The sequence below is a fragment of the Episyrphus balteatus genome, chromosome 3 (genome assembly GCF_945859705.1).
Source record: "Episyrphus balteatus chromosome 3, idEpiBalt1.1, whole genome shotgun sequence".
Lineage (NCBI taxonomy): Eukaryota > Metazoa > Arthropoda > Insecta > Diptera > Syrphidae > Episyrphus > Episyrphus balteatus.
This window is the reverse complement of record NC_079136.1, coordinates 21,747,422-21,760,792: the sequence shown is the minus strand read 5'-3', so window position 1 is coordinate 21,760,792 and position 13,371 is coordinate 21,747,422.

Below are 13,371 nucleotides of genomic sequence, written 5' to 3'. Positions count from 1 at the left end.
GCAGCAGCTTAAAATATTTTTTAAGATAAAACTTTTCTTTATAGTAAATGTAAATGTACTACAAAGCATCTTCAAATAAAACATTTAAAATAACAGCATATCCGAAACTAATCGCATGTGATCGAAGATTTTTTTTATAATGAATAACAGAAAATAGAAAAAAATAACACAAGATTTTTGTAATAAAACTAAATTTTACTCTTAACAGAATAAACTCGTACACGACAAATTTTTACTTGAACACGATTAAACGTATTACTAAAATATTTTTACAGAACGGAAGACTTAATTAAATAACTACATATTTTGAATAACAAAATAAAATTAAAAAAAAAAAAAGAGTATTAAGCGAACACAGTTTCATACATTATAAAGTTTCATACAAAATAAAAAAATAATTGAAGATTTCGGTAGTATACGTCACATTTTTAAATTTAATATTAATAAAATAAATTATTTATATACTTTCAATTTTATTTTATTTATTAGTTTTGCAGCTATAAAGTAAAAAAATCATTTCGAAATATAAAGAAATGTGGTTTCAATTTGTATTATTGTATTTATTAGTTCTAATTTTTAAGAATCAAATTTTACTTATCAATAATTCAAATTAATTAAGACCAAAAATTCAGTAATAATTTAATTTTAACAAGCAAGTTTTCTAGAAAACAAATTAATTTAAATATTTTTGCATATGTATATCTTAAGTACATTTATTTTAAAGTAATTTTGTTTGCCTTTGAAACATGAGAAATAATAATACATATAAATATAAGAAATAATGAAAAAAAAAACAAAATTGTTATCATTGGTCATTGAAAATAAAATTAAAAAAAAAAGAAGTAAATAAATAAATGTTATAATAAAAATTGCTTTTGGTCGTTTGCCATATTTTCGAAAAAAATCTATGACTTCACGTTTTTGAGATATAAGAAGTTCAAAATAAATTTTTATCTACGAAATGTGACGTCATATATTTTTTTTGACTTCGGATTTGAATTAAGAATATTAAAATCTATTTGTAAAGTATATTTTGGTTCAACGAAAAAATTAATTCTCAGTTTTATTGAACATTGAAATTTTTCATTATATCATGTTTTCTCATATTTACTTAAAAACATAGTTGGCAATCGTATAGCCCCAATTTTTTTAATTTTTATGATACATAAGTAGAAGAGATGTCAAAACTGTGCTAATTTAAAAAATAAATCCATGAAATATCGTAATAAGAGGTCTAAAAGTGTGTTTTGCTTATTTGGCACTTTTTGAACTTAGTTTTCAAAATTTTTGATTTTTTTTATGGAATATGAATCTTTTAGTTCTACATCTAATATCCAACACCTTTTTGACATTTATAGCTAATCAGCCCTATCGGCAATCTCACGTGAGAAATTTCCCCGGGAGTAGGTTTTCTCTCCCGGGAATTTTTTTCCTTATCGGCAATCTCCATCGGAATTTCGTTTTCGGGAAAGAAGTACAGCCAACTTAACAAAACAAAAAAACCTTCGAACACATATCTTCGAAAATTTTGACAACTCTAATTTGATTGTATTTAGTGCACAAAAACAATTAAAATGTTTAATAGTCAATATTTATATAATTTTTACTTGCGATATAGGTACTATATATCAAGTTATGCATTCGTACAAAAAAAAAAAGTTGAGATAACATTTTTCCATGACATTACGATGGTAGACAATGCCAAAAAAGTGGGTCCCGGAAGTCCGTCTGTCTGTCTGTCTGTCTGTCTGTCTGTCTGTCTGTCTGTCTGTCTGTCTGTCTGTATAAGGAGCTACAGCCTAAACGGATGGACCGATTTATGTCAAACTTGGTATGTAGCGTTATTTGGCGACTCTCCAGAGGGGTTTTTGGAATTAATTTTTTTGGACCAAAAATAACAGTACATGTCATATACCGATTTAAGAAAATTGAAATATCTCGAAAACGGCTCCAACGATTTTGTTTAAAAAATTAAAATGTTAGTTTAAAGCTAAGGTTTATCTTCCAATGAAAAAATTTTTGTTTGAAAATCATTATTAACGGTACCTGTCATAGAACGGTTTTTTTCAAATCCGATTATCTCTGAAACTGATTATTCGATTTCAACGAAACTTTTTGTGAAGAAGCATTTATATAATTTTAGTATAAACCAAAAATAAAATTTCCAAAAAAATAATTTTTGGATTTTAAAAAAAAATTTGAAAACGAAAACGGGACATTGAAATTTTTTGAAATTTTGTTTTTAGATGTTGATTAGTGATTTCTACAAAATGGCATACCAATTTTATTTTAAAACTTTTTTTCCAAAAAAATATTTATAAAAAATTATTTTTTTTAAAAACGGCTCTAACGATTTTGAAAAATTTTTTTCTAAAAATGCATGTTAACATATTAATCAAAACTGCATACTTGTTTTGGAGGGCAATTCAATTTTAGATTTTATTTTATTTTTTTAAAAAACGAATTTTATTTTTTTTTTCCAAATTTTTATATAAAGTCTTAAAAATTTAAGCAACTTTAACTCTAAGAGCAAGTTCATGCGACCCAGTCGTGCATTTTATTTTCTTTGGTGTTGATTTGTGGATTTTTATTCAATAATTTTTTTTATTTTTTGCCCAACTTATTACTTTGTTTGTTTCTTCAGATGGACATGTAATTAGTTTTGTGTTTTTAATTTTAATTAAAGAATCAATCAATAAAGTTTCTTAAGCTTTGTTTTTTTTTTTTGACATGATAAACAAATAACTAAAATAAATTGAGGCATTCCACATAATTTGATCATTTCTTCGACCAAAGCAGCAAACTAATGCTCTCGGAATGGTCTCCTTTAGTTCCATGCTTTTTTTTTAAGGTTTTCTTATATTTTATTTTTGTGTACTATTTTGCGTTATCCAGTTGCAATATCATTTGCTTTTTGTTGGATTAAGGAAGTAAATAATTTAATATTTTTAACAGAATATTTTGAAAGAAAAACACGTACATTTTGGCTTCAAAATATCTGTTCCCCATAAAAAAATATGATAGAAACACTTCGGGGGAGAAACTTCATTCCCGATAGGTATTTTTGTGTGGGAATTTTTTCCTAGGAAATTTTTCCATTCAAAAAGTATTGCCGATACCGATTTTTCGGAATAGAGAAATTTTTCCAGGGAAATTGTATTGCCGATAGGGCTGAATATACAATTTTGAAAATGAAAATTCCATGTAAAGGCTTATTCTGGCCGCCATTTTGAATTAAAAAAAGTTGGCAGCTTTTTCGTATTCTCCATACTAATATCCTTCAGTGTACCATGACATTTCATGACATTTCGTCAAGAAATGGCTGTGCAAATGAATTTTGACGCCAAAAAGCACAAATGGGGCCACTGTGCGCGCGCCGCCACTGCATTGCTTCTTTTGAGGATCAAAAATTAAGTCACATACAAAAAACATGTAGTTTGAAAATACTAATATTTGGAGTTTATACTAGAGTGTCGCTTATTTTCGTAATGTTGAAATTCCTCGTTCATTTTTTGACTAATTAAGAGTAGCATAAACCTACATATATTGTTTATAAAAATAAAAATAAAACTTTTGAATACCTTACATATAACTTATTGGTCCTCAGACCCACATTTAGCGAAAGCTCGATTTTAACAAAAAATAAAACATACGTCTCACTTCCAAATTTAAAAAAAATGCTATGATTAAAAAATCGACTTAGATATTTGTGAACTGCTTCTTAGACAATTCTAAGTTTAGAAGTTAGATGCATGTTTTATTACTATTAATTTTTGTGTTAAAATCGAGTTTTGCTAAATTCGGGTCTATTCCTAAAGGCCATATTGTGTCTAACAAGTTTGGAACAATTTTGACCTACATATTATTGCAGATTTTAATATTTCATACTAAATTTTGCAGAGAAAAATTAGAAATTGCTTGAATTGCACGAGTTCAGAGAGATATTTATTTATTAAATAACCACTATAGTTCTAAAAGTAAGTCTAAAGTACCTACATAAGTCACAGAATTTATTTTTAATAAAATTTTGGATCTAACACAATTTAACACTTGATTTAAAAAGCTTTGAATAAAGTGGTAAACTAATTCATAATAATGTTTAAGTAAGCAAAAACAATCATTTTATTTAAATATGCCCAAAACGGTTTCATGTGTGCTTCTGCATACTTATGTAATTGTTAATAGAAAATTAAGTAGCGAATTTCTTTTCTTCTTTCGACAATAGGCTTATACTCTTGTTAAACATAATGATACTCACATTCAAACTGAATACAAAGTTCAAAAGCTTCTAAAATACAAAAAATCAAAACTCAATATCCTCAAAATAGTTCGGAATAGTGAATGAAAAGTTAACTATGAATATATTGATATGTTTCATTTATACATATTTATGTTCTTTAAATCGTTTTTAAAATTAACATAATTTACGGACTAACCATAAATTTAAAACGTAAAATATCCAAGGTTAATAAATATGTCTAGATATGTACTCTAGTAATAAATTTCAATAAACCAATCACGTATGTTGATGATTTGGAGAAATGTATTTAAAAGAATTTTTATAAATTCTTGTAACAAGAGCTTTCAAAATTGTTCACTGATGTTTGTGAAATTATTCCCAAACCGTTCAAAGGCTTTAAAAATGTGTCTTTGAATACATACATACATACATATAATATGTATGTATTCTTAAATGTATACAAGAATTAATTTAAAATAAAAAAAAATATACAACAACAATGAAATCAAATTTTCATAAAATGTGACAAAAACATTCGTATCACATAAAATTTCATCGAAGTCGATAGAGTGATTCTTCATAAAAAGTTATGTAAAAGTTAATCCAAACATATTTTATGTACTAACAATAAACATATGTATGAAATTAAATTTAAACAATCGATAAATCAAATTTTGAAAAAATAATACAAAAAAACAAGCTGACAAAAAAAACAAAAGATCCAATAAGACATTTATGTTGACAGAGTTGATCTATCGATCTATCAAGTGCAAAGGCGAATGTACCTCACTATCGTTTAAATCTCTTATTCATAAAATTGGTGTTAATTTTTGTTTTCAATGTCATGCAAATTCATTTATACTTTATTTAAAAGTTTCGCCCTCAACTCTTTCGTTTCGTTTTTTTTTTTTTTGTGTGAAACAAGTTGTAGCTAAAAGCATAATTGATTTGTATACAAATCAACTTTACTTACACATGTATTTGATACAGGAAATGATTTGTTTAATGCATCCAAATTATTTTATGAATAAAGTTCACCAACTAGGTCGTGCATATTTGATTTCGGACAGATGCTTTACCGGCCTGTGATAAATTAATTTGATGCAAAAATTTAGGTATACATTAGGGTGGGTCAAAACATCGAAATTCTTTTTTTTTTATTTGGTACTCCAAAAAATCGATTGCTAGACCCCTCTAGGATATACACACCAAATATGAGCTCTTTATATTAATGGGAAGGTCCTCCGCTTTGCAATTTTCCATTTTTACATCAAGCTTCTACTAAAAAAAAATAATTTTTTTATTAATTGACTTTTTAGCAAATTTCTTTTCATATTCTTGTAGGAAATTGAACGCTCTACAAAAAAGGCCTTATACACTTTTTTCGTTTATCTAAGTGTTGAATAGATATTTGAGGTCCAAAAATAGAGAAAATCTTTAAAAATTCGTTTTTTGTTCTTAATTTTGTAACAAATTGAAAAATTATAATAATCAAACGCGCAAGACAAATTCTTTTTGCAAATTGATTGCTCCACAAAAAAGGTCTTAATAACTTTTTTCATTAATCTAACCATTCTAAAGATATTCGAGGTCAAAGTTAAAAAAAAATATAAAAACATTTTATATTTTTAAAAAATTTCCAATTCACTGAAACTTCATTATTTTCAAATTAGCAAGATATATTCTTGTAGGGGCTTAAACGTTCTACAAAAAATTCCTTGGAATCAAATTGATTGCTTTAACCGTTAAGAAGATATTCGTATCCAAACCAATGCTCACTGATTTCAATAGTTTTCTTATGACCCGTATGCATTGCGATTTGGATACGAATATCTTCTAAACGGTTAAAGCAATCAATTTGATGCCAAGGAATTTTTTGTAGAACGTTTAAGCCCCTACAAGAATACGTCTTGTTAAATTGAAAATAATGAATTTTCAGTGAACTGGAAAATTTTTTAAAATATAAAATGTTTTCATAATTTTTTTTAACTTTGACCTCGAATATCTTTAGAATGGTTAGATTAATGAAAAAAGTTATTAAGACCTTTTTTGTGGAGCAATCAATTTGCAAAAAGAATTTGTCTTGCGCGTTTGATTATTATAATTTTTCAATTTGTTACAAAATTAAGAACAAAAAACGAATTTTTAAAGATTTTCTCTATTTTTGGACCTCAAATATCTATTCAACGGTTAGATAAACGAAAAAAATGTATAAGGCCTTTTTTGTAGAGCGTTCAATTTCCTACAAGAATATGAAAAGAAATTTGCTAAAAAGTCAATTAATAAAAAAATTATTTTTTTTTAGTAGAAGCTTGATGTAAAAATGGAAAATTGCAAAGCGGAGGACCTTCCCATTAATATAAAGAGCTCATATTTGGTGTGTATATCCTAGAGGGGTCTAGCAATCGATTTTTTGGAGTACCAAATCAAAAAAAAAAATTTAGATTTTTTTGACCCACCCTAGTATACATACATAAATATATCCAAAGAATGCAGATATTCTGTTATTATGTCAAGGGTTAGATTTAATATGTGCCGGTATTTTTTAAAGTGATCTTCATAACACTTTTTATGTTATTTTTTTTTAAGAAACGCAGAGGAGCAATCAATAAATTAAATCACTAAAAGAATGCGCTCATAAAAAATTTTGAACTTTTACCTTTGTCAACACGTGTGTAAAATTGTAATTATTTTCAATCTTTTTTACTGGACTTTGAAAGAAAATTATAATTCAATTTTCATTTCAAATGACAACTCCAAAATGCGTTTCGCTTCGTATAAAAATAACTATCAATTTATTTTATTTGAAGATTAGAACTGAGGAATCACCATTTTAATACACAAGACCCAATATAATCCATATAAACAGACAATCTTATTTGTCTTAAAATAAAATTTATTTAAATCAATTTAAATTCAAATAAATACTTAATTCTTCTATTTTTTTTTTTATACAAAGTCAATACTTGTTCTATAGATGAAGCTTAAAGCTTTAAGTGCGCATGCTTACGCTTTGCTACTCAAATCTCAATTAATTCATAAATCAACAAAAAACTGGTAATAAATGAATTGAAAATAAGACGACGAAGATTGCGGCTTCGTCGTCGCCGTCGTTGGTCACAATGTTGCCAAAAAAACCCAAATTGAAATTTAACCTTGAAAATATAACCGGAAGGAAAAGACTTATGAGACTGAATGTTATACTCATCTCCCTGACTTTATTACAAACATACCGTGTATGATGGTCAGTGAATGCCAATACCATACTTGCTTGATTGTGATTAAGCCAGACCAAACACAACGACAATAACAATAACGGTTGGAAACAAATAAATTAAAATTAAAGAAACAAACGATTCACGGTCAAGATTACCAAAAATATATAAAAATCTAACAAACCGGAAAAAAAATGTTCCAAATAAATGAAGATTTTGATTTCTAATTAGTGCCAACACTAATTGAGATGTTAAAATTAAAATTAGAGCATTTCTCTGCAAAACATTTTAATGAGAGATTCAGTTGTGATAAGTTGATTTTATTTACCAGAAAACAGTTTATAGAAAATTCAAACCCTGTTTGTATTGCTATAGTATCTCTTCATAGACATTTTGGTTTCATGTCAATTTCCAAATTTTTTTTTTTTTAGAATAAGTTGTTCAGGAGTTTTGGTGGGAATTTATATGTATTTATTGAACTAAAATTAATTACCTGATAAGGGAAAGTTGTTGTTATGGGTTAAATATGCCGCATCGAAAGTTTCAACTTCATGACGTACATACAAGTCCTTGAATGAAAAAGTGTCTTTATTTACATATATGTATTTTTTTTTGTTCGACTCTCAAATTATGTGGCTGTTAAGACTATGTAAGCTTTAACGATGCGATCGATCAAATAGGTTGAACGTGAATGTTTAAAGTTTTCAAAAATAGTTGAATTTTGAAAAAAAAAAACATCTTTACCATTTTTTGAAATTTTCCTTTTTATTTAAAGTTCAAATTTTTCTTTAACGATGTTTATCAAATGCTTTTAAATAAACTCAAGTAAGTTTGATTCTGAGATCGGTCCCTGAAAACAGAAAAAGTGTTTGATCGATAAATCTGTAAATTCTTATATTCAAAAGTCTCGTCTTAATTTCATTGTCCATAGCCAGTGGCGTACGATGAGTCGTCGGGGCCCTGGGTCAAGACTAAATTTTGGGGCCCCTTTGATATTTGTGGGCCCCTTGGATACAAAAAAAGTACGTATACGCCATACATTTTTGTTTTGTATGGCTTATTTATTTTAAGGTTTATTTTAATGTTTTAATATGTTCGTAATATGCACTTTGCTATACCTACTTACTTAAAATTTCAATCTTAAAAGTAGTAAATACTTGTACTTGGGGCCCCCAAAATTACATATTTAGAGACCCCTAAAATAAATTTTTTTTAGCTTTTCTGAAGTAATATGTACATGTACATATTTGATTTTCCATCATCAAACATAATTTTTTTTTCTGTGGGGCCCCTGAAAAATTAAAATTAAATATTTAGAGGTCCCTTAAATACATTTTTTTTAGCTTAGAATTGATAGTTTTTGGGCCCTCTGTTCTGAAGTAATGTGTACACATTTGATTTTCCATCATCAAACATAGTTTATTCCTTTTGGGGCCCCTGAAAAATTATTTTTGGGGCCTCAAATTTAAGTGCTTAGAGGCCCCTAATATATAATATAATTTTTTTCGAGCCAAGAATTAATAGGTATTGGGGCCTCTGTTCTGATGTAATATTCGGAATGCCACTAATAACGTAATGTTTTTATTTTGGGTCCTGATGTATTTATGTTGGGGCCAATAAATTGATATTTAATTTTCCATTTGATTGTTTTGAATCACTGAAGTAATAGCTTTTGAGGATCCTAAAATAATATTTGTCATGTCATCAGAAAATTTGATGAATATTTTTGGGCTCCTTAGTAATAGATTTTGGGGCCCCCAAATTAATATTTGATTGCCTCTCAACTAAAGGGGTTTCTGAAAAACTATTTTTTGGGACCCTTCATATAATACTTTTGGAGCCCCGAAGTCATATTTTTTGGGGCTCCTTAAGTAAAATTTAGTAATCCATCAACAAATGTAATTTAATTTAAAAAAACAATTTATTTTAATTTTTTTTTAAGTCCTGAATTAAAGGCATTTGGGGCCCCTGCAGGACCCTGGCTTGAAGTTGTTTTTTGCTTTTTTGGGGCCTCTAATGTATTATTTGTGGTTGCAAAGAATTTTCAATTTATATTTTTTGGGGCCCTAAGATAAAATTATAATTTTTCTTTTAAAAAAGCAGTTTATTTATTTTGGGCCCCTGGGGTAGCCTTTTTATCAAATCAATATGTATTGTGTGGCTACCAATGCATTATACATTACACTGAATGACATAATTTGTCTCCCTTGTATCCGAAGTGATTCAAATACATTTTAATTAACTTCGTTACTCAATTTATGCAGTTTCCTTTTCTGCATTGTCTCCAGTGGGGGGCCTGAGGTCGGTCGGGGGCCCCGGGGAGTCGCCCCGCTTGCCCCAAGGGAGTGTACGCCCCTGTACCATAGCTATAAACTATCTTTAAATTTTCAAAAATACCATAAAAGGTCTTTTTGGATATGTTTTTTTAAATTGATCTCAAATGTAAAAAGAACATTATTTCAAAGTAAACTTCATTTCTTTATAAAAAATTAAATGAAGATTTTAATTTTATGTATATCCTTGAATTTCCTTTAAAATGATCCGTTGTTGAAATGTTGATATCCTAGTTCAAAATTATGATTGTTGTTTTAATGAATGATTTTAAGAAACATGAAGCCTTTTTTATAAATAACAAGCTTACCCGGCGGACTTCGTTACGCCTCTTCTGCTATTTACTCCCAATTTTGGAGTGTGTCAATCTTTTCAATCGGGTCTCAACATCAAATATAATAGGTCTTTATAAATAAAAGAATGTGTTTTTTGATTTCTATTGATGGCATTATAAAGATTGATGTTTGTAGGCTTAAAGTTTTTGTATTTAGAATATGAAATATTTCTAATTTAGGCTATTTATATGAGTTGGAAAACTAACTTTTTTGAACCCCTTGAAAACAATATAAAGCCAGGACTTGAAAAAATAGTTAAAAAAAAATTTGGAGTGGACCATCCTAACCATTTTGTAGTATGAAAATAGATGTTGGCCGATTTTTAGAATTACCCGATGTACCCACAAAATTTCTTAAAAATCATTCAAAAAATATATAAAAAATTTTTTTGGTTGAACCACCCTAACCATTTAGTGGTATATGAAAATAGATGTTGGCCGAATTTTAAGCTTACCCGATATACCTACAAAATTTCATAAAAATCATTCCAAAAGAATATAGACAATTTTTTGGTTGAACCACCCTAACCATTTTATCATATGAAAATTCATGTTGGTCGAATGGCCGACTCTCAGACTTCCCGACATACACAAAAAAAAAAAAAATCATGTGTGCAATTCACACGTGGTAGAAGTGAAACCTAAATAAATCATTTTTCTTGCAAAAAAAAATCGAAAAAGTCTACCTTTTTTTATTCTATCGCATTTAAATCCACTCACCACAATAAATAGTATATCACCCGAAAGCTTATTGTTTCAGCTCAAAATATTTATATCGACCATGTCTATACAACATCTACAAAAAGAGCTAGAATTTTTTGAACCCAATCAATTTTTTCATCAAAAAAGTACAAAAATCAATCTTTTTTCTCCCATTAAATCTATTTTTTTAAATGACAACCTATGATAAAATATCATCTGAAAGCTTATTTCACTTTTTATATGACGTATCAATCATATTTCTACCATGCCTACAAAAAAAGTAAGATTTTTTTAAATCCAACCATGTCGATATTTCAAACTGAGATTACGGTACTTCCTACACTGGTGGCTGGTCATCGGCAACAGATCTCTATAGGTGTTTTGAGGTATTATTAAATTCTTTTCAATTTAAGATTGTGTAACTTGTAGAGCACCTACCGTTATGTGTGATATATCAAATAAAAGGTTATGTTATCAGCATGCGTATTAAAGTTAAATCAAATTTGTGTGTGCACTAGATCAAAAGATATAACGTGTGCAGAAAAAGAACATCTTTGTACCGTTATCTCAGAATGTTGAATATGAAATTAATAGAAGTTTTGAACAATTATAGTTTATTTAATTACCTATCTACAGTGCAAATTTCATTCATCTTTCTATTAAAACAAAAAAGTTATAAAAAGTTGAAGTCGTGTCGCGTTTTCGTTTCATCTTGTTTCAAATCACTGCGATACTAAAGAAGTTTTCACTTCAAAAATTTCGAAAAGATCGTTCCAAGAAGATATAAAAAACTTTGACTGGACCACCCTAACAATTTAGAGGTATGACAAATATATGTTGGCCGTTTCTCAGACCTACCCGATATGTGTACAAAATTTCATAAAAATCAGTCCAATCGTTTCGGAGGAGTTTTGTAACAAACACTGCGACATGAGATTTTTATATATTAGTTGATCATTTTATCAGAAATAAAATTTGCCATTTTCCTATGATGAAAAGTACAAATAAAAAAATTACACCATTTAAACAAAAAATATATGGTACTAAAATCGTAAAACTATAAAAATAAAACGAATTATAATGATAAAACCATAGTTGAAAAAATATCAATTGAAAAAAAATGCACCTTGAAAACTGAAACAAAATTTTATTTGGCCTTACATTAGGTTCAAGGCCAAATAATCAAAATTATAAAAATTCGACGAATATGTATTAAAAAAAAATATTTAATGCACACATTTTGCATTGATTTTTTTTTAATGCAGAAATTTTTTTATTTGCAAAATAACTTTTTTTAAAGCAAAATACATTATTTGCTTTTGCAATACAAATTGTATTTTCAAGCAAATATTTTTCAGTTGCAATATAATTTTTTTTAATGCAAATTTTTTTATTTGCAATTTTTTTTTAATTTGTAATGGAAAACAAATGCATTAAAAAACGATTTTTTACAACCCTGGATAAAACATATTTTTTGTTTTATTATTATACGATCATTTTTCACTGCGATACAGCCTACCGAAATCACTAAACAAATCATGAACTTTTTTGTTTCTTTCATTTTGTATGACTAAGTTAAAAAATGTTAAAGTTCTATAGGTATAGCATTCATAAAACTAAAAATTTAATTAATTTTTTCATTAAATGTAGAAAATATAAAAAAGGATGAAATATTGAATTTTAAAATAACGAAAACACATTTTTTAATGGTTATAATCTCTAAACTAATATATCTACGCAATTTGAATTTTACACTGAAAATACACCCGACGAATTACATAGTGTAGGTTGTTCGTATGTATGCATGTATATTTAAAGTGCATATTCAATTCATATTTATATAAAAAATTAGTTGTGTATTCATTCTTCAACTCACATCGATATTCAAAAAATGTGTTCCCGGTTTAAGAAAAAGTACTGTAGTAAATAAATAAAAAAACTAGTTAATTATACAACTTTGAATTAAATATAAATTTTAAATATACATACTACGCTTATTTGTGAATAAAAATGTATGTTTGTTAATTTTTTGGCATTAAACGTGTAAAGAGCGATTTTTGAAAAAGTCTGAAAAAAATGATTTTTTTAACAAGCTATATCTCTAAAATTATAACAATTAAAAATCTGAAAAATGTTCACATGATAGCTATACACTTATTAAATTTGAGCCTGTAAAGTTTTAAATTTTTTGAACAAATGGTTTGGCTGGAATTTAAAATTGATCGAACAAGGTCCAAGAAACCCCACGTTATTCCCATAAGAAACTTCAACCGCTTGGCGGCACGGGTTAGAATTAAGTTAGAGACTTGAAACTTGGGAAATATTTTTTTTAGTTTATTTTCAACCATATAAGATCCTAGGAGCATAGAAATTCTAGTTATTTTAAAATAACGAACACCCTATTGTGCACCTTGCAATTCACATCATGAAAAGCCACATTTTCTATTCACGAAAAAGTAGCATAGATTCCGCAGTTTTGGTCAAATTAAAAAAAAAAAAATAAGCCAATTTGTGCCTATTCTTTCAGAATATAACCTTACTTTATTTTT